Source organism: Staurois parvus, unplaced genomic scaffold, assembly GCF_062004578.1.
Source record: "Staurois parvus isolate SC_StPar_1 unplaced genomic scaffold, SC_StPar_1.0 ptg000464l, whole genome shotgun sequence".
Taxonomy (NCBI): domain Eukaryota; kingdom Metazoa; phylum Chordata; class Amphibia; order Anura; family Ranidae; genus Staurois; species Staurois parvus.
Window position 1 is genome coordinate 1,948,022 of NW_028318260.1, and position 23,846 is coordinate 1,971,867.

The window sequence follows — 23,846 nt, forward strand, 5'->3', positions numbered from 1 at the left end:
TTTCAGATCCTCAAAGTTCTTTGCCATGAGGTGCCATGTTGAACTTCCAGTGACCAGTATGAGACAGACCGATAACACCAAATTTAACACAACTGCTCCCCATTCACACCTGAGACCTTGTAGCACTAAGGAGCCACATGACACCAGGGAGTGAAAATGGGTAATTGGGCCCAGTTTAGACATTTTCACTTAGGGGTGTACTCACTTTTGTTGCCAGGAGTTTAGACATTATACGTGTTGAGTTATTTTGAGGGGACAGCAAATTTAGTTATACAAGCTGTACACTCACTACTTTACATTGTAGCAAAGTGTAATTTCTTCAGTCTTATCACATGAAAAGATTTAATAAAATATTTACATTAATGTGAGGGGTGTAAATTTCTGTGATATATTGTACATAATTAACTGACTGAAAAACAGTATGCAGAGCAAGAGTTTGTGTCAGTGACCCATAAAAAGAATGCATCATTTGACATTCAAATTATTAAGGCCAAAGAACTAGCATGTTCAGGAAGTCAGCAACTGCCACAGATTTCCACTTGAAATGTGTCTGAAAGCTAAAAGCATTCCTTTATACTGAATTATTTTTTAATTACAACAAAGCATTAGACAATTAGAGCAGAACTTTTATACACACATTCTGTTTGAAAATTAAAACAGAATGCCTTGACATTTATGGTAGGACAAATAATGTGAAAGGTGAGAAGTCAGTCATCTGATTTGCGTTAATGTGTTTTCAAATTAATGTTCATTCCAGTTACAGATGCTCAGTGGTCAAACACTGAAAGAATTGTTGCATGGTCAGATGCATAAGTATTTTTAGCGGCCACATAGCTCAGAAACTAATATGAGTGGGGGTTTAATCGTAGGTAGGGTAGGTAGGGAAGAATTTAGAAGATGAATAAAAAATAAAGATCTGACTGTGAGAGCTATTTCGTATTGCACAAAGTTGTCAGCTATAAACAATACTATATTTAGTTGAGTAAAATGTTATATATATATATATATATATATATATATATATGTACACTAAAAGGTTACTTTTTATACTGTTGATCGGTTGCTGTACACCTGGGTTTGTTAAAAAAAAAAACAAAAAAAAAAAACAACAGACCACGATTTGATTTAAAATATTTTTATTGACTAAGAAAAAAAATAAAAAAAAAATATCACAATTTAACTAATCTTTATGTTCCTTTAGTGTTATATATTGTGGATGTATTCCCCATTTTTAAGTAGAGAAAATAAACCAGTTTATTTTTGCAGTCTCTGTCCAGTTAAGGATTTTTTTCTATTACTTCCCGTCATTTAGATTCTACAAGAAATCCCTACAAAGTGAGGAATTTCCTCTCTCACAGTTACTGAAAGAAAAACAGTCCTCATTATTAATTTTTCCTTGAGGCAATCTATACATGATCCATTTTCTTTTGTACAACCTGCTGGTTGAACAAAAAAATAAAAAAAATAAAAAAATGGATGAATGTAAGTTAGGGACTTTAGATTGTACGCCCCTTGAGGGAGGGTTAGGGACTGATTTGAATGTAATATATATATGTATATGTAAAGCGCTGCGTAAATTGACCGAGCTATATATGTAGCTGTAATAAATTAAAAAAAATGTATGAAATCAACACCACTGGCTATAGCTGATGGCACTGATCACATTTTACAATTTTCTGAAGTGCCCAAATTTCAATCCATCTATGTCCGGCTTAAGGTGTACATTTATTAAAGATAATCTGTAATTGTGCCCATCACAGCTTATCTCCACTGTGAAGCAGTTTAATAAACTGTGATGAGGAGTGGAGATGCAGTTCTTCATCTCTCAGTGCAGCACAGTGAGAAGTGGACAGTGATTACTATACAAACGATCAGTTTAATAAGGTGTGATGAAAGCACCTACCTGACAATTTGTAAATTATCTGCTTCTCTATCTCAGAGATGGCGTTAGTAGGCAGAGATAAGGAAATCACAATGTGATGAGAAAGTAAAACGTAGAGTATATATACACAAACTTATACAGGGTCACCCTCAGAAATCACAGTGCCCCTATGGCCTCTAAAAGTTGGTGATCTTCTTTGCCCATAATAAAAAAAACCCACTAATGTTTAGTAGTTTGTGTCCCTTATATTCCCACTCTAGCATCCCTTGCATTAGCCTCTTCCTGTTGGTGTCACGCTCCCTGAGCACTCCCAGCATAGTAACTGGAAAGCTCCCGATGCATTCTTGCAATTAGGAGCTTTCTGATCTTGTGACTGCCGTGACCCACCTCCTGGCATTTAGATCCTCTTAACCACCTCCCGCCTGCCACATAGTAATATGATGGACGCAAGGTGGTTCTCTCGTTCTGGAAGGATGTCATATGACGTCCTCCCATTCTAACCATGCATGCACGGCTCAGGGAGCGCGCAGTGCGCCGATCGGTGGTGCGCTGTGTCCCTCTGACACAGCGGATCACTGATCACAGAAAGAGTCGAAGATGACGGCTCGGTCATGTGATCAGCTGTGTCCAATCACAGCTGATCACATGTAAAGAGGGAAATGCCGGTTATCGGCATTTCTCTCCTCTCGAGCGGTCACGCTGACAGCTTGAGAGGAGAGGAGAGCCGGTAATCGGCTTTCCGCGGAGGGGACATGTATACTGATCATCAGGGCACTGATGATTAGTGTGCCCTGATGATCACTGTAGCCCCAGCAGTGCCATCTGTCAGTGTCCATCAGTGCCTACCAGTGCACATCAATGCCACATATCAGTGCCCATCTGAGCTGCCTTTCAGTGTCACCAATCAGTGCACATCAGTGCCGCCTATCAGTGCACATCAGTGCCACCTGTCAGTGCCGCCTATCAGTGCCATGTATCAGTGCTGCCTTTCAGTGCCCATCAGTGATGCCTGTCAATGCCCATCAGTGCCACCTACCAGTGCCACCTATCAGTGCCCATCAGTGCAGCCGCATTAGCGCACATCAGTGAAGGAGAAAAATCACTTATTTACAAAATGTTATAACAAAAACTAAGAAAAAACTTTTTTTTTCTTCAAAATGTTCAGTGGTTTATGAAAAAATAAAAAAAACCCAGAGTTGATTAAATACCACCAAAATAAAGATCTGTCACAGAAAAAATTATAAAAATTTGATATGGGTACAGTGTTGCATGACCGCGCAATTGTCATTCAAAATGCGTCAGCGCTGAAAGCTGGAAATTGGCCTGGGCAGGAAGGGGGTATAAGTGCTCTGTAGGCTTGTGGTTAAAGGCTCCCTCCAGGTATGAAAATGTTTGCATAGTTACAACAGCTCAATGTAAATATGCATGTTCCATACATATTTACGTTGGACAAGGTAAAGAGCCCCGGGTAGTGATGTCATAATCTCTACCTTGTACAATAAGAAAACATTCTGCATTTGTTGAAGAGTGTAGTGTTGTGTAAATGACACTTGTGTTCACTAACCAGGAAGGCAGCTGTTAAGCATGGGACCCAGAAGCTAACAGCGATCACTGTACTTGGCGATATGTATACAATTTTGGATTTCCCATCACTTTGTTATTGTGACAATGTTCACTGGGACAAAGAGTGATGAATCTCCTCAGACGGGACACAGACAACAATATAAACATGACAGAGGGTCTAACACATCCACACCAACTAAAAAAAGGCTATACATATACTTTAGGTCTTACAAGTTTACCTATATGTGCGCTGTAAATGTTTTGCTTTAAAACATCAAAATATGGTTTATTGCATATTTGTTTTTTACGTTTCTATTGAAATTAATTTTTTTTGTCTCATGGTAAATCAGCTCTAACCCTCACAAAGTATGGTTCTATATCTGACACTTTAACAAAGGATACAAAATTACATTCAAGTTTACAGAAGTAGCTTTCTAGGAAGTCTAACGTAGCTCTAACACTCATGTTGTTTTCACGTAAAAGGAGACTCGCATATTCAAAGTTTTTCCTAAACTATTTTAACCCCCATGCAGATACTGAGACTGGGGCAAAAGGCATAGAAAGCAAAAATGACCTGATGTACAGGGCAGACTGCAACCTGGACAGTGGAAAGGTTATGTAATCCACTACAGTTCACCCACAGTATATAGGTATTATGTGAAGATGTAAGCATATAATCCAACATAAACTTACTAGCTTGATGCTGATAACATAACAACTTACCTGTATACCTTTCAACCTCTGTACCTTAGCTACTGCGAAGTGGATGCTTTAACTATACAACACTGGATAAGCAGCACAAAAAAAAAAAAAAATTTTTATAGTGCAGTAGTCATTGTTTTCCTTTCAAAGAAACGGTCAAGCCGAAGCAATAACAGCTAGGCAGGATGATATTTTGGTGAGAAATGCAACTTCTGTTCGGAACCCTGAAGAAAAAAAAAAAAAAAAGAAATAAAAAGCATAAAAAAAAATTTTTCTTTACAATTTTATAGATAAGATTTTAGGCAAATGCTGAGAGCATGCTATGAACCTTTGTAGGGTTCTACTACAATACCAGACCTTATATACACAAATTAATTTCACACAAATTCTATACAATAAAGGTCTCAGAGGTGTAGATCTCTGCTGTAAGTACCAAGGCAGCGTTCCCGAGTGACACCTACCGGTGGCAATGTGTTTTGGGTGAATTCCTATTGTCAAACACCTTGACAAAGGGGATCCATCCAAAACACGTTGCCATCCACAGGTGCCACTTGGACACACAACTAAAAAGTACCAACAGCAGAGATGTTAATCAAACCCTTGGCAAAGGGATACACCCCAAACATGCTGCCACCCACAGGCTCCACTTGGATACATTGCTCTGGTACTAACCCCTGAGATCGCTGTCAGTTATAGACACGTCCCCAGTTCTGGACACTGCACATGAGCTCTCTTCAAACTGAGCATGTCAATCCTGGCAGTCTGGACCAATTTCAGATCTAACCCGCACTGCTGGCCATGGCCAAAGGATCCAGCAGCTGTGGATATATGAATTATTTGAGGAATACTTAGAACATTTTTTGAGTGTACCTGCTCTGTCTTTCACTGTAGTTTATGTGGCAAAAAACACTGACATTTCACTCTCTGCATGGTTTACTATAGGATCTGGCATGTTTTTTTTTTTTTTTGGGGGGGGGGGGGGGGAGCAGCATGTGGATGGCTTCATGCCTAATGATCATTGAACCTGAGGGACAGAATCACATACAGTGGGAAAAAAAAGTAGTGAACATGTCACCATTTTTCTCAGGAAAATATTTCTAAAGGTGCTATTGACATGAAATGCTCACGTCGGTAACAACCTATGCAATCTGTACATACAAAGACACCAAAACAAATACATTCAGAAATAAATTATGTGTAATAAAAACGAAATGACACAGGGAAAAAATATTGAACACGCGAACTGAAATTTATCATTCATACAAAGTTCTTTGTTGGTAATGGCCGCTTCAAGACGCCTCCTGTATGGAGAAACTAGTCGCATGCATTGCTTAGGTGTGATTTTGGCCCTTTCTTCCACAGATTCTTCTAATCTTGAAGGTTCCATGGGCCACTTCTATGAACTCTGATCTTTAGTTCTTTCCATAGATTTTCTGTTGGATTCAAGTCAGGTGATTGGCTGGGCCATTCTAGCAGCTTTATTTTCTTTAAAACCAATTGAGAGTTTCCTTGGCTTTGTGATCACTGTCTTGCTGAAATGCCCACTTTCGTTTCATCTTCATCACCCTGGTAGATGGATGATATTTTTTATTAAGAATGTCTTAGTACAATTTCCCATTCATCCTCCCTTCAGTGACATGACATTTGCCAGTACCGTATGCTGAAATGAAATACAGCCCCACACAATGATGCTCCCACCTCCAAACTTCACTGTTGGTATGGTGTTTTTTGGGGTGATGTGCAGTGCCGTTTGACCTCAAAACATGGTGTATTATGGCATCCAGAGAGTTCAATTTTAGTCTCATCTGACCAGACTATATTCTCGTATTTCACAGACTTGTCTAAATGCATTTAAACTTTAAACAAGCTTCAACATGCTTTTTCTTCAGCAATGGAGTCTTACGTGGTGAACATGCATACAGGCCATGGCAGCTGATTGCATACTTTTTTTCTTTGAAACAACTGTACCTGCTAATTCCGAGTCTTTCTGAAGCTATCCACAAGTGGTCCTTGACTCTTGGACAACTCTTTTCACTCCTCTGTCAGAACTCTTGCGAGGAGTACCTGGTCCTGGCCAGTTTATGGTGAAATGATGTTCTTTCCACTTCTAGATTATGGTCCCATCAGTGCTCACTGAAACATTCAGAAGTTTAGAAATCCTTCTGTAAACAATTCCATCAGCATATTTTGCAACAATAAAGTTGTGAAGGTTCTGAGAGAGCTTTGTTTTTACCAAAAATTTGTCATGTGTTTCTTGTGTGACACCTTAGTAATGAGACACCCATCAGTTGAAACTGAACCAGCTGATATTAATTTGCACTGACAAGGGTCAGGATTGCTTTCTAGATTTCAGCTGGTGTCTTGGCTTTCCATGCCTTTTTGCACCTCCCTTTCTTGCTGTGTTCAATACGATTTCTCTGTGTTATTTTTTTACACATCACTTAATTTCTGAACTTATTTGTTTTGGTTTGTATGTATGGATTGCATGGGTTGTTACCAACAGGCGGTGAAAATGTCATGTCAATAGTACCTTTAGAAATATATTTACCTAGAAAAATGGTGATTTGTTCAATACTTAATTTACCCACTTTATTTATTTGATCTATTATTTCAAGGTGGTTGTGCTTCAGGACTTTATTTTACAGCTCAAACGTACATGCACATTTCCTCAAAAATGCAGCAACATACTGGAAAAAAAATGATGATCCTTTCAAAATGCAGTCAGTCAATCTTGTACAGGTGTTAAATGGAAACAAAAAGGTGTATTTAGAGAAAAAAAAAAAATTATTTGTGCTGTCCAAATGAGGGCAAAAATCAATTGTTATTCGGCTATTCTCTTCCAGGTCAAATATTATTTATACAAAACAGAGTGAACCAGGAAAATATGGCATTATGGCTAGATGGAGCTGATATTAGGAAATACTTCGGCTCTTCAGCTCTATTGAGTGGCAATAATATAGTATTTTCTGGATTTGTTCTAATCTGTATGAATAATCACATTTGACCTCGAGGAAAACCTAAAACACATTCACTTTTGCCCCCATTTGAGCATAACAAATGTACATGCAATTTCACAAGACCAATAGCTCAGCAATTTTATGTATATCCATCAAAATGTGAACAATGTCGAAATAGGATCTCAGACAGAAATAAAAGTTTACCAGAACTTTTCACTCTTCTCCACTTTTATCCATAACAAAAAGTGCCTAACTTTAGGCTTTAAGTCTCAAATATTGTTAAAAATAAGTGGAGAGGACTTCCATTTGATTTTAATTATATTTTTCTATTCACCTTATTCAATTCGTGATTTTACCTTTGCTAATTATAAATCATTTCTACATCCGCACTTTCTTCACTAGAGCAATGTGCTTACAGCATTAATTTTGTTTCCCCACAAAATGTTAGTTGCAGATCTCTCAATGTTGTGTGCCCTGGAGGTCAGATGTGTCAATTAACTTGACTATACCTAATTTGCCTACCTAATGTTTAAATTTTCTAAAGAAACACGTATTTTATTTGGGATACCATTTTAATAAAATTAGGGGTAAAATGGCTTACATTGGAGACCTCTTGGTCCATAGGGACCGTCGGGATATCCCGCCTTAAATCCAGGCTCCAAGATACCGAGAAGGTCTAAAAGACTGAGAATCTATGAGGGGAGGGTAGACCAGAACAGGAAGATGTTCCCCAAACACAACACCATCCCTAATAGGTGAAGGAGTGTAAAACCCCCTGACAGAAGAGGAAGGGAACTGATCCACAAGAAGACTTCCTTAATGAGGATTTAAGCCTTACAGCTTAACCTGTTGTGAGCAATAGTGAAGGCATAATAGACACCTGGCTCTGATCATAGGGGTTAAAACATTGGCTCTGTTCAAGGGAGGTTGTCCAAGTGACCCATGCTGAGAGTACCAGGAAAATGTAATAGGGTAGATATGCACTGAGAAGATAGCAGGTGCCTCCAAGAGACAGTGAGGAGTCAGGGTCATAAAAAAATGGAAGCATTAGGGACTGGTCTCGGTCAAACCCACAGATCAAGGGGACTCTCCTCCAAAGAGAGGGAATGCTGACAGGATGTGACATTCTCCTCCAGATTGTGGGAGTCAGTTCCTTTTGAGTATATGAAAAAGCCCTCCCAAAACCAATAAGCTAGGAGAGTATGGGCTGAGGACACCCGTGTCAGCAGGAAGGTCCTCTGCATGTTTTTGAAAATGCATGCAAGGTTGAAAGCCCTTACAAACTCAGGCAGCTGGTGCCGATGAGGGTTTCAGGTGGCTGGAGGTGAGCAAGTCACTGAAGGCATGTAGCGGAACAAAACCAGGGACTGAAAAGCCACGTGGTGCTTCCGGAGCAGCAGCAGGATGGTACTTGTACTATGCTGAATGGCCGGAGAGTGCAGAGAACGTGTACACAGCACTCCACCCCATAGATGGCAAAAGTGTTCAAATTCCTCAGCTTTAAAGTGACACTAAACTTTGGTTTAAAAAACAAAAAATCTATTTAGCATGTATTTTTACATTCTATTGCTCTGAGCATCCCTCCAAATTTCTGTTTTAGCTGCAGTGATCTTCCTTCCTGTTAAAGGGTAGCCACATGCATTCTTCATAGTTCCACTGTATGTAGAAAAGTAATCACCCTTCTCTTTCTTGCTCCTGAATTGGACTAGGGATGGGTAATTGTTGGCTATGGAATTTGTAGTGTGCATAACCACAACTAACATGCACTGCTCATTTCAAAATGGAGAAGTTCGAGAGCTCACAGATGACATTACATGGAGGCAGAAAAGCAAGGTAATAAACTATTTCAGGAAAAAAAAAATGCAGGACCAATAAGTAGTGGATGTGTATGGATCTTGGTGTATGATCTTTGGAAAATAAGGACATTGTTTAGTGTTACTTTACCACTTACCATAGTAAAACTGTCAATGGTTGGAGATTTGAAAGACACTACATGGCACAGAGAGGTAACTCTCAATGTTTCAGCTCTACTAGCCTTACTGGGCGAGTCCTCAGAGGCACACCTGGGGTTGCGCCACAGCTCTGGGCAGGAAATCGCCAGCAGCCAACTAACACAATATACTAAAGTATAGACAGCACCACAATCCAGGGCCCAGTGCCTATAGGTCACAGTCCTTGCTATCCTTGCACATCCAGGCACGGCTTCCAAATCTATTGTGAAGGAAACACCAATCCAGATAATGGCTATATAGTGATCAGCTTAAGCAGTGTTGTAGAGGTCTCACTGAAGAAGTCACAGAAGAACACAAAATTCCTTGAAGACAAAATTTAGCAACAAAAAAATTGTCACAGAGCTGAGAAAAAAAAGTATAAAACCTCCTAGGACACTGCCAAAAAAAAAAAAAAAAAAAGAAAGCATGTTGGATAGAGGAAGGAATTTCCAGGGGCTATATTACTACTTCTGTTTGACAGTATTGTAGTCGGCAGTATAAACCAGCTGTAGCTGAATTCCTCTGTCCATCAATGGTTAATGGAGAAATGACAAATGGCTCTTGTAGCAAAAGGGTTCATGCTGTTCAAGATGGCGTCCGGAGCGGCCGCATGATCGCCAGCTCCGGCGCCCCTGCCAAATCCACCACCATCTGGGCGGTAGTGGGCCCCGAAGCAACCACCGGAGGTCCTGCCAACACCCTGAAGGGGTGCCGGGCGCTCTCTCCCTCCGGCGGAGCTCTGGCGGCTCGCGGCCTACCGCGGCACCTAAAGCCGCGGTCTTTCCTTCCGGCCGCAGCGTACTGAGTCGCCTCCGAAACGCCGCCGCCCCAGCAAGAGGGACGAGGGGACGCTACCACGACCCCGTCGGTACCTACAACCGCCGCAGTGACCCATGACGCCGCCGCTCCGGAGGTCCTGCCGTCACCCAGGAGGGGTACTGGGCCTACCGCGGCCCGCGAAGCCGCGGTCCTCCCTGCCGACCCAAGACGCCACCGTCCCATGCCAGAAAGAGGGGAACCTACCACCACCCCTACCGGTACCTACAGCTGCTGCCACCACCGCTGAGAGAGCCCCTGCCTCCTACTCCTGCACTGTCAGGAGAAGCCACCACCGCCAGCACTGAGAGGGTAAGCCACCACCACCAACACGGCTCCCCTGCTCCCCACCGTGCCACGCAGCCACCCCTCGTGCCCCGCCACCGTCACGTGAGCCTGCCACGCGGCCTACAACACCCACAGGCGCCGGACCCTACCGCTCCCACAAGCACTGGCCCACAGCACCCACAAGCGCTGGCCCACAACACATACAAGTGCCGGCTCACAGCACCCGCCGGGCCCTACTGCAGCTACCGACACCTAGCCTACAGCACCTCCAGACGTCGCCCCACAGACGCCGGGCCCCACAGCACCTCCAGACGTCGCGCCCCACAGCACCTCCAGACGCCGCGCCCCACAGCACCCCCAGGCACCGTGGCCTACAGCACCCACAGACTGCCGTGACTAGCCAGCAGCAGATCCAGCTGCCCACCACTCTCCCTTCCCTCCCACAGATGAACTCCTCCGCCACTGCGCGGCAGACTCTCCGCATCTACACGGCCTGCTGTGAAATCTTTCACCTCCCTCAATTGACCAGCACTCCGCCCACCCTCCTAACATGCCACCTGTACTCCTCCTCCTCGTACTCCTCCATTCACAAAATCTCCTCCCTCTACTCCCCCAAAACAACTATACATTGGACCCTCACTACTTCCATCTCCCCACCTCCTCCTGATACTCCACTCTCCCACCGACCCGCACGCCACCATTAACAGACCCTCACACTCTTGCACATCCCGCTCCCATGCCACCTTTCTCACCCTCCTTCTCCCCGGGGATATCTCCCTAAACCATGGCCCCTCACCACCTCACTCCCCCACTAGGCACCCTCCTCCCACAAACCGCCTCAACCTTATACCTGTCCCCCTCCTCCCCGCATCCGCCCCTCCACTCTCGGTTGCACTCCTGAACGCCCGATCGGTTTGCAACAAGCTCACCACCATCCATGACCTCTTTATCTCCCACTCCCTCAACCTCCTAGCAGTCACGGAAACCTGGATCCAAGCCACTGACTCCACCTCCCCTACGGCACTCTCCTATGGAGGTCTCGTCTGGTCCCATTCACCCAGACCGAGCGGCTGTAGAGGTGGTGGGGTCGGCATGCTCTTGTCACCGCTGAGCACCTTCCAGGTCCTCCCAAACTCCCCCTCTCTAGCCTTCTCCTCCAAGGCCCACTGCATCCGACTCTTCTCTCCCACCCCTCTGAGGATTGCAGTAATCTATCGGCCTCCTGGACCCGTATCCCGCTTCCTTGACGACTTTTCCGCCTGGCTACCCTTCTTCCTCTCCTCTGAGCTACCCACCATCATCCTTGGAGACTTCAATATCCCTATCAATGTCAACAACCCGGCTACATCCCAACTACTCCACTTAAAATCTTATTTTTCACTCACTCAGTGCACACAATCCTCCACCCACACCGACGGGAACACCCTGGACCTCGTTTTCTCCCATCTCTGCACCCCCCACGACCTCAAACACCCCTTTCCCTCTCTCTGACCACAACCTCATTACATTCTCCATCTCCCCGTCCTCTAACACACCCCCCCACCCGAACCTCAAACCATCACCAGCTGTAACCTCCGCAACCTAAACCCGGCCCCTCTCCACTCTGCAGCTGACTGTCTGTAAGACAGTATCCTCCCACTGTCATGCCCTGACCTGGCCACTACTGCGTACAACTCCTTAGCACTCCTGACCACACGTAGCATTAGATCCCGACCGCTTCAACCCTGGCAGAACGACCACACTAAAAATCTTAAACGACCAGATCTTAAAACCAGATCCCCTCGAGATTTCTCCCTCTACAAATCTGCCTTCCTCACCTACACCTCCTCCCTCCATGCAGCCAAACAAGCCTACTTCGTTACCCTCATCAATACCCTCTCCCCCTGTCCTCGCCGGATCTTCTTCACTTTCAACTCCCTACTCTCTCCCCCCCACCCAGTACCTCACTCACCGCCCACGAGATTGCCAATCACTTCCAAAACAAGATTGACGCAATCCGTAAGGACATTGCCAATGCTCAACCTACCTCCCCACCTAGCCTCCCTCCCATTATAACCCCATCAACTCTCCCCTCCTCTGACCTCGCAACCACCCTGCCCCCCACCACACCTAACATCCCACAAACCTTATCCTCCCCAACACTCCGCTCCTGCTACCACTGAGGAGGTCACTAAGGTGTTCTCAGAAGCCTGCCTTACCACTTGCCCCCTTGACCCTGTCCCCACAGAACTCCTCCGGTCACCCCCCTCCTCCATCCTACGCTCCCTCACCCACATCTCCAATCTCTCCCTCTCTACTGGCACATTCCCCTCCCCCCTAAAGCACGCGCACATCACTCCCATACTCAAAAAACCCTCCCTGGACCCCACCGACCTGAACAATCTTAGACCCATCTCCCTGCTGCCATTTACTTCCAAGCTCCTTGAGCGCTTGGTCTACAATCACCTAAGCGCCCACCTCACTGATAACAACCTCCTTGATCCACTACAGTCTGGCTTCCGTCCCCTACACTCCACCGAAATCACCCTACTCAAAATCACTAATGACCTGCTAACCACCAAAGCTAATGGCCACTACTCAGTCCTCTTACTCCTCGACCTTTCCGCGGCCTTTGACACAGTTGAACACCCCCCTCCTCAATAAACTACAGTCCCTCGGCATCAGACTCCGCTCTCTCCTGGCTCTCCTCCTATCTATCCCAACACTCCTTCAGCATTACCTATAGCACCACCACCTCCCCCTCTCTGTTGGGGTCCCCCAAGGCTCTGTCCTCGGGCCCCTTCTCTTCTCCATCTTCTCCTCCCTCGGCAAACTGATACACTCCCACAGCTTCAACTACCACCTCTACGCCGATGACATGCAAATTTACCTCTCCACCGCTCACCTCACCCCCTCAGTCTCCGCCCGTATCGCCCACCTATTGAACGACATATCAGACTGGATGTCGCTCCATTTCCTCAAACTGAACCTTTTCAAAACTGAGCTCCTAATTTTACCCCCAGCCCATGCCCCCCACCCTCTCCATCACGACCAACAACGCCTTCATCAGTCCCACCCCGCAAGCCAAGGTCCTAGGTGTCACTCTTGACTCAAACCTGTCTTTCCAACCCCATGTCCAATCGTTGGCAAACTCATGCAGGCTCCACCTCCACAACATCTCCAAAATATGTACGTTCCTAACCCCAGACACTACTAAACAACTCGTTCACTCCCTTATTATCTCACGCCTGGACTACTGCAACTCCCTCCTCACCGGCCTACCTCATCACAGACTATCCCCGCTTCAGTCTATCCTGAACTCGACGGCCAGACTCATCCACCTTACTAACCGCTCCGTATCCGCCACCCCCCTCTGCCAATCACTCCACTGGCTTCCAATTGCCCAACGCATTAAATTCAAACTACGAACACTGATATACAAAGCCATTCATAACGCTGCCCCAAACTACCTCACCGACCTGATACCCAAATACCACCCTACCCTTAATCTTTGCTATTCACAAGACCTCCTACTTTCTAGCTCCCTGGTCTCCACCTCCCACGCCCGACTGCAGGACTTCTCCAGGACTTCCCCCATCCTCTGGAACTCTCTACCCCAATCCATCAGACTGTCACCTTCCCTCCTCACCTTTAGGCGCACCCTGAAAACCCATCTCTTCAGGGAAGCCTACCCCACCCTCACCTAATTGCTGATCTACACGCTACACTCCTCTTACTACTCCATCCCCCACAGCCACTTCCTCCTGTACCACTATCCCCTCCCTCCTAGATTGTAAGCTCGAAAGAGTAGGGCCCTCGAACCCCTCGTGTTTTGTCTTGTTACTGTACTGTCTCATGTACTGTCCCCCACTATAATGTACAGTGCTGAGCAAACCTTTTGGCGCTATATAATGTATAATAATAATAATGTATCCTTAGCCTGGGGCATTGTGCTGATGAGCAATAATCTAAAAGGGAATATCGCATCCAACTCTCAAAACAAAGTTAAATAAGGCCGAGCACTGCTCAACCATTCACTGGGTGCATGCAAAGCTTCTTTAATTTGCTGAGAATACAACACTTCTAGTAAACGGCTGAATAGAACTCCGTGCCCAACTATTTAAACGTCACTAAAACATGGCAATCCACTTTATGGACCCAGTCACTGCCAAAGCCAAAAGGAGGATAAAGATGACTCAATGCGCTACCTATATGGTCCAAAGACACCTACAAAAACGTGTACAGAGGGTAGTGTGTAGTACGAACATGTTAGGTTTTATTGTAAAAAAATTATATTACCTACCAATACTTACACATTTATATCACTCACTGAACATCCACACTGATGCAGTCTAGATACGTATCTGAAAAATATTAAAAGTTAATTTAGACGGTTTCTCATTTTTTACCAGTTTAAGTACAACTAAAGGCATCCTTTACTATAGTCAATAAATAAGTACTAAATCAAGTTATTATGGAATGTACAAGCCTCATAAAATAAACAAAAACCTTTGATTACCTTCCCAGATTGAGCCAAACACTTTTTCACTTGTGTCTCGCATGTTCCAGCTTCCTGATACTGTAGCTCAATGGAAGAATCTCAGCAACAGAGGCAGTGTTGTCAATCCAGAAAGCAGTGAGCAGGACTTCGTAAGACACCCGGTGCTGACTGACAAGATACAGCTTTGTGAATCAGCAGTGACAATGCTGATAGCTATGACCCTGTAACATTTTTTTTATCTCAATGTAGTGAAAGTGGGAACAGATACATTAGAGTGGCATTGCAGTACTGTTGCTGGGGGTTGGGTTTTACTTGTAGGCCCAACAGGTATTTGTAGGACTTTGCAGAGAAAATAGTAAGTGCAGATGCATTTATAATTAAGTGCTGCAGCACATAATTAATCAGGGACCGTAGTTCCACTTTAACCACTTGTCTGCTGGGACACATGTTAAAGTCGGGATAAGAAAACAACTGCAAAATCAACTGTAGGCCTCAATCACAATCCTGGGAAGACAGAGGTTGAGCTCTGCAGTCACTTTTGCAGCAGCTGTTTTATTTCGGATCACAATCCTGTGCAATGTACTTTTGTCTCTTTTGGTCAGTTGACCACGCTTAGCCCTCATGCACAATGAACATTTTTACAGCTGCTCCTAGGGGTGTCAGGCATTTTTTTTTACCGCCTCTAAACCTCCTTGCATGTTATCCTGTGTGTTCATGCACACATAGGATATTAGCAGACAAAATAAAAACACTACCAGGGTATCCTGGAGCAGCAGCATTTTGGCTAAAAAATGCTTATCAAGCTTAAACTTGTCTAAATGCGTGTTATCTCTAGGCACGTTTAGTGCTTGAGCATTAATTTAATTGGCCAGAATAAATAAGTTATTCTGGCCATGCGTCAAGCGCTTTGTGGGGGGGGGTTTTGGCCAAAACACTGCTAGCTTTCAGGGGAGTTAAAATTGTCAGTGTGCACGAGGCCTTATGTTTATAAGACGACGTTTTCCCAGAAACTGTATAAGCCGTCATAACCTTTGATACTGTACCTCATGAAACGGCAAATAAATTGGCAACTTCAGTCACAGAGGCACCAGCTAAGAGGGCACCAACAATTTGCCCTCTTTGAAGCTCAGTAAGCTCTGACATGACTCACTAGCAGCGCACGCAGTCAATGATGAAAGTGAGGCTTCCCACCTGTTAGCTAGGTGTCTTATCACACAGCATAAGCAAAAGAGTGCTGCATAACTGCTGCTTTCAACACGAAACATGTTACTTTCACACCTGCAAATCATGTAGTGTTTCCATTTTTTGTCCAACCTCTGTATATTTATTAAAAGTTATAAACTTCACATAAAAAGGGTAAAAGGATCCATCCAAATGCCAGCAAATACGACAGTCATGAAAAATAAAATCGTGCACTTAAAAAGAGGGCTGCCAATTCCAAGCATGGAACACGTTAACGTGTACCGCAGCCCAAACGCGTTGTATATAATGATCTCTGCTGGACGCGCTTTGTGTGCTTCCAGCACCGATCACCACAGGTAATTGCTAGATGTGTAGACAGTCACAAATAGCTGCAGTCGCTGGGAACCTATCATTACAGTGAATGGGGCTGGCAGCAGCAAGAATCAGAAGATTCTTGCCACTGCAATTGGAACAAGCCTAAATTGCTGGAGTGAATGTAGCCTAACATACAGGTGAAGTTGACCAGCAAAAATTACCAGAGGTTTAAGCAAACTACAACAGTGTATGAAGTGCTTGAGCAGTTGTAACAGATTAAAAAGAAAGGGAAAGATGCTAAATTCACTCCTGTTGTATGGGCGGCGGTAAACACCATGGAGGAGATTTGCTACAACTGGAGCAGACAGAATTTGAAGCAGCTTTGCAAAACAACCAATTAGCTTTGCGTCTCAGCTTGTTCAGTTATCCATTGAAAATGAAGACTTGAAGCTGACTGGTTGTGTCATGCACAGCTCCAGGTTATGTATGAACCAGTCTTGGTAAATTCCCCTCAATGTCCAAACATGGAACTACAAGTTGGAAAATTCAGGTAGCATTGAATTGTACAAATTATAGCACCAAGTCGTTATGGTGTTCAGGTGGAATTTTCAACACAAAAACCTGTATTTCCCCATTTGGAAAAAAAACACATGAATGCAGCATGGGGTGATTGTTGCAAGCACATGTCAATTCCTGTTCCTGTCCTGTATGTAAATGTGAAGAAAAATACAAATAAAGTAATTTTTCACCACAGTAGTGTAATAAAGAATACCTAAGAGTACCTAAACCTAAAAACAAAAAATGTAATCTATTTCAGCGTACTGTCCTTTAGATGTGGTAGACATGGACATGTACAAAACTGCACATGCTCGGTTTTGATTGAGTTTCTATGCTGAGCATTTCCTCCTGATCACATCTGAGCAGCCCATGTGACTATAGTCACATATATGGGCATATACAAAGTGGTAAATGACAGCACACTCCCTCCCTCCTCCATGCCCACTAACCAGCTAAACACAATGGGGTGTGGAACATTACAACTTGATTGATGGAGACTTCACCTCCCTGTTATTTTTAAGACACAGGCTGGAGGGGCATGACACAACCTGTGGTTAGCAGAAATCCCCCTATGCCATGTTATTGCCAAACAAATATATAGATTTGATTTCAAATATATATTTGACGTTTAAAACAGTTTATTGATATTTTTTACTCTGTATGCCAAAGGCTGTTTTTTTCCTTTATTTCGTCCAGCAGCAAAGAACTAGAATTTCCTCCTGCTATTGTTTTCTCTACAGACAGTCTGGGAAAGAGCTAGGTCATGCGACAGCTGTATAATAATTAGGAAAAAAGTACTTAGAATTTTTTTTTTTTTTAATTAAAATAATTACAGTGTCATCATCCAAATACAGAAGGAGAATGGATAAGGTAAATTAAACGGTTTGTATTTAGTATCACTTTAATCTGATTTCTTTGTCAGATTTCACAGAGCTCCACATATAGTTGGTGGTTGGGTCTGCTTACTTTATGCTATTCAGTGTAACTTATGCTTTCTGTTGTAGATGGCTCACCAATCACTTTCTAACTTACAAGTCAGGTTTAATTCTGATTGGTAGCTCTGAGGAATTTCTGAGTACTTTAACATAGGATGTGTTCTGTATGTGTGATACAGCAAGAAATGGGTGCGTTTGCACATAACCCAGCATTAATTTAAAAAAAAAAAAAATAGAAAAGGGTAAAAGTGGTTCTTAAATAACCAGATTACCAACATGGGAAAGTAAGGTGACCTCACAATAACTGTATTTGCTAATTATTTATTATCTTTAAATGATGTATTAGAAGCATATTAATCAGATGTCAGCATAACAACTGTTCAATACACAAACTGCTATAATTTGGAATAGATTCAGGATAAGTGTATAGTGGTTAAACAAATTTTTACAGTAGTCTTCAATAGCTAGATGTGAAACGGACCAAAATGGAACAACATTCTGTTACAAGGCAGGCTTCACTTTGTTACAGGATAAGAAGTCCATGGGACCTTTTTTTTGTCCAAAAACAAGACAGATACTGTACAGACAAGTATAATTTTAAATGCTTGCTTTGTACAAGTCTTAAAATGTAATCCTGTCACATTTATTTCTGCATTATCAATACTATACTTTTATCATACAGTATTTTATAGTACCTATTTCCTCCACAAAATGTGACTTTTGATGCAGATACATTTATTAAAACTCCGCCGCTGATTTGCAGAAACTCACAAGGTAACACCATAACCCTCTGGTTCTTTAAATATGTAAAACTGGGAAATGTAGTATTTCATTTTAACTTTTCCATGGTTCAAATAACTTTGTCTTTCAGTTTTAAGCATGTAAAGTGAAAAGCTGTTTATCCTTTTTCTGTTTTGTTTTTATAGTTACCATTTTGTTTTACAGCAGAAAATGAAGGCTGTCCCAGAAAATTTCCTGCGAGTGACTAGTACTTACAACACAAAATAGTCCCTTTCAACTACTACTTTTTGCCACGGAGGCATTTTTTTTAAGCCAAAAATGAAAATGCATAAGCATTGAAAATACATTTTGGGAGCACATCCTGTTTGCTTAGGGCTTCATTTTTGTATCTATTCATACATTTGTTTCCTGTGTGCCTGAAGTGTGAACTGGCATTATTGCCTCATGTAACTGAAGCAGGTAACAAAAATCTGATATCAAACTGTGCTATCCCAAATGAAGGATACATCTGTGTATAGTTATTTGTCCTTAGTGCACAATGATAAAATTTTCATAAACTGGTTGGAGATGTGACTAGTGATGGTTAGCTTGCAGGGACAGTTCTGCAAGGTACACAAACCACCTCATAAATGTGTGCATATTTCTGGGCTTTTATTTATTTTTATTGTACCAAGGCACTGCTTATCCACACACACATTGTGGGGCAGCCGTAAGTTTGGAAATGATTTACAGGTCAAAGAAAGAAGTGTGAAATGAGATAGTTTCTGTAATGATGTTTAGTCTGTGCCTAAATCACCATACTCTTGATTTTTTTTAGGTCTTGGAAACCCTATAAAACAATTTTCTAATCACCGTATTATAAAGAAGTGGTTTTTGCTGTGACAGTGATCTGAACCCCTGTAACATATTATTAGATCTAATTTTATTCTAAGTGTATTAAATAAATTGCTATTAGATTGGACCTAGGGGTGATAATCATTTGGATTCTCCTTGCACACCTAAATTATTCTTCAAGCCAAATAGAAATCTCATAAAAACATGGAAATATCAAACCAGTTTCCTAGCAACCACCCAGATGCTTGTTCAGGTTGATGCTTGCACTGTGAGTGCACCTGCAAAGGCTGTATTCATGTGATCAGGAAGCAAAACCTCTAACCTGCTTGTTTTTTTGTCAAAGCTTAATTGAACAAGCTGAAGTTAGAAGCTAATTGGCTATCATGCACAGCTACACCAGATTTTGCACTCTCCAGTTTTAGTATGTCGACCCCACTGTGCCATGGTTCCTATATACACATACTGCCTACAAAGTGCAAAGAACATCTACAAAAATGCAACTGTCAAAAGACAGGGCCAGATGCATCCCAAGAATAGGAAGCAATGTGCCTAAAACTTAAAAGATAATGCCTTTTTTTCATATTGTTCTACAGACAAAAGCAAAAATGCTTCCTTTCCTCACAGCAGAGTTTTCTGGTTTTAAAACCTACCAAAACCCATCCACACTTAATTTACACAGATTGTTTAAAATTTGAGCAAAAAAAAAAAAAAGCTGAAGTAGTAGCATGACCACAGCTCTAATATCCTCTATACAGGCTAAACATTTTAAACTAATAGTTTTCAAAATGTAATTCTATACACCCCCAGTGCATTTCCTCAAATTAGCCATCATCGCTTATGCAATGGCTACAAGAGGAATTTTAAAATTTCAGGAACTAAAAAAAAAAACAAAAAAACAAATGTAAAAATGTTTAGGACTAATGTAAATTTTTGAGTGATTCTAATGAGATTTTTCTCACGTGGTATACTTGGATAGGAAAGACTGTCCAAGAATCTCATAAATGAGAGGAGAGATTATAAACTACCTAATAAGCACCAGTGCAGTCCTAGCCCTATATGGATGGCTCATGAGTATATAGTTATGAAGTAGTTGTATAAATCTAACTGCACTAATATCCAAATGTTTATAAACTACCACAGTCAAAGTTATTGTTTAAATATTATTTAAATATAAAGAAAGGGATTTAGATGTATACAGGGAGCATTGCATTTCTGCTTAGCACTTTTATTCCGGCACTGTACCACACCACTCTAATCCCTTCTGTACGTACTCTTATGATCTAAAAGTCCTGCTTGTGATAAAGCAGAGCCATTCCCAGAGGCAGAGTGAATCTATAACATGTTACATCATGAATATGGGTGTAACATGTTACGAAAGGTGAATTTGTCCTATTAAAAATGTTTCCTCTCCCCTTCTGATAACTATCCAGTGAGCGTAACCTATGTAAAAAAAAAGTCTATAATTACCTGTTTAGTCTGTTCTGGTCATGTGATCCCATGTCTGTGAGCATCTTCAGAGGACAGGAGTATGCTTCTAAAAGCAATTCCTTCTATTCATATAAATTTTATGAGACCATTCTTATATCTTGCCAGCTACATGAACATTGTGAAGAGTCTGTTTAGAAAATGGCACTTAGGAACATAATCTCACTGTAAGCTGTAGTTCTGCTAAGTTTTACCAACTTAGGACAAAGCAGAAGTCTCAGTTGGGGGTCTTCCCAGAAGCGTATACTTGCCTTTCCCTTTTCCCTAACTGCTCTGTTCTACTTCCAGGAGTAAAGAGAAATACCTGGTACCTTCGGTATATACAGCATGTGACTCGCTCCCTTCTTCCCATGTGACAGCCTTGTGTTGTGCACCTAGCACTGTAACAGAGATAGGCTGAGAGTCCTTAGTCACGATTTGAATCTTACACAAAGCTTCTTTTCTTTGCTCTGAGTAGCTGAACAGAGCAGCGGGGCCAAGCACAGGTTCACTTTGAATCTCAGCTAAGAAAAGGATACAAATAAAGTTTATCACTCCATGAATTTGTCAAATGCGCGTTTCTAGCCTAATAATGATCTAGTTCCTCTCAAACATTCTGATAAATGCTGCAGGGTATGTCAGTCCCTTTTGAGAAATGCAGTAAAAGACCTGTGCTTGTGTTTCCAGGATTGCATACTTGCCATGTCCGTTAAAAGGAAGCCTCACTCTCTTTGTAACTACATTCAATACTTATGGGGATTTGAAATCTTTAACAGATCACATTTTCTAAGCCTAATGTAAATGAGACATCAGAAAAAAATATATACTTTTGATACATCTGATCATTTTGGTGTCATGTTGATATAGTGTGTATGTAAACTGCAACTCTAAATATGTGTGTAGAAATGTATATTTAAAATATAAACTTGACAGACAAGGTATCTTACCAAGCAATCCATTTCTAATCTTCATAGACATTGCAAGCTACCAAGTTCCCATTCACAACAAGTCAGGGCAGAGAAGATTCTCCTGATAGTCAGGTAAAAGGAATTGGTTAATATATATTATTTAAAATGTACTTTTTATTTTGATATAGGAGTGTGACAGTTTCCTTTATCTGCAAAATATCCTTTTATTATTATTATACAGTATTTATATAGCGCCGAAGGGTGTGCTCAGCGCTGTACATTAGCAAGGGGGACAGAACATGAGACAATACAGTACAATACACGAGGGGTTCGAGGGCCCTGCTCTTTGGAGCTTACAATCTAGGAGGGAGGGGATAGTGGTACAGGAGGAAGTGGCTGTGGGGGATGGAGTGGTAGGAGAAGTGGAGATCGGTTGTTTAGGTGAGGGTGGGGTAGGCTTCCCTGAAGAGATGGGTTTTTAGGGTGCGCCTGAAGGTGAGGAGGGTAGGTGACAGTCTGATGGATTGGCGTAGGGAGTTCCAGAGGATGTTCAAAATGTCTTAGCAGTCAATGGTGCCAAGAATACACAAGACACGACTCAAGTCATAAAATTCTTTGTTAAAGCATTTGTAAAACTAAAATAAATGTTTGCAGTACATTCCTGCATTGCACGCATATTTCCCCATGGTTGTCTCTTAACCACTTCCTGTCCGGACACTTTTACCCCCTTCCTGTCCAGGGCAATTTTCAGCTTTCAGCGCTATCACACTTGGAATGACAACTGCGCGGTCATGCAACACCCATATGAATTTTTTACCATTTTCTTGAGACAGATAAAGCTTTATTTTGGTGGCATTTATTCACCGCTGGGATTTTAATTTTTTTTGCTATATAAATGAAAAAGTCCAAAAATTTTGAAAGTGTTTTTCTTTTAAAATTTTGCAAATAAATAATATTTCATCATAAATCTTGGCCAAAATTTATTCCGTTATCTTTTTAGTAAAAAAAAAAAATACGCCAAATTAGTTATAACCAAAAATAATTTTTGAACATTATTTTTTACATTTTTTTATTTTTTTTAACGTACCGTCACCCTAGCAGTACAGTGTCACCATGGTGACACTGTAATACTTGTGGGGGGTGATGACTTTTTTACAGTAATTGCTTTTACACCCATATAGGATGTAAAAGCAATCATTTCTCTTTCTCTCTGTCTGCATTCTTGCAGCCATTGAGAAATACCGTGTGAGCTGTGGTCAGAGCTTGTCACATGGTACAAGGCTGTTGTGAATAGCCTTGTACCATGTGACCTCTGTGATCATTCACAGATTTCACACATAGTAAGCAATGATGTCACAAGTGACATCTTGCTTACTACTTTGCATGTGATCACTAATTGGCCAATCAGTGATCACATGATCGGGACCTCGTACAGAGGTCCCGTCCGACGATCGGTGTTTCACTGTGTCCGGAGGACACAGCAGGTACCGGATCGCGGTGCTGCGCGCTCCCAGGGAGCACACACAACTAGAAATAGCGGGTGCCGTTTATAAACAGCAACCCGCCCCTGGAGTGCCACCGCCCTGCCGTTTAAAAACAGCAGGCAGACAATTGCGCGGTCATGTAACGCGGCACCAAAATGAAAATTCGGTACTTTTTTCCCCACGAATTGAGCTGTCAGTGGTATTTGATCGTCTGTGCATTTTTTATTTTTTGAGCTATAAAAAAAAAAAAGTGACAATTTTGAGAAAAAAAATATTTTTGATTTTTGCTATTACATTAAAAAAAGTTTTAAAAAATCAAATTTCGTGATAAATTTAGGCTAAAATCTATTCTGCCACATTTCTTTGCTAAATAAAAAAAACCCAATACGTGTAAATTAATTGGTTGACGTGAAAGTTATAGCATTTACAAATGGTGGTATATACACTGGGATTTTTTTTTATTTTTACTAGTAATGGCAGAGATCAGTGACTTATAGCGGGACTGCAGCAGACATTCTGACACTGGGGGGCACTGCCTTGGTGTCACTGACATCCCCAGTGACACCAATACCGTGATCAGTGCTAAAAAAAAAAAAAAAAAAAAAAAACACTGACACTGTTCTAAAGGCACTGGCCAGGAAGGGGTTAACATGAGGGGCAATCAAAGGGTTAACTGTGTGCTGGGAGTGTTTTACTGGGGGGTTGTGTGTTGATGCTTCACTGTAAGCACACTGCTCTGGATAGCT

The 23,846-nt window shown here is 42.2% G+C and overlaps 1 long non-coding RNA gene across 1 annotated transcript; it reads right to left on the reverse strand.

Annotated features, from left to right (window-relative positions):
* Window positions 1-1,119: 1,119 nt before the first annotated feature.
* LOC149452784 (uncharacterized) lies at window positions 1,120-23,419 on the reverse strand. Its single transcript, XR_016314845.1, has 3 exons — window positions 14,492-23,419; window positions 4,820-4,965; window positions 1,120-4,371 (listed from the first exon to the last, which is right to left on the reverse strand). It is a non-coding gene; the product is annotated as an uncharacterized LOC149452784 (long non-coding RNA).
* Window positions 23,420-23,846: the final 427 nt, after the last annotated feature.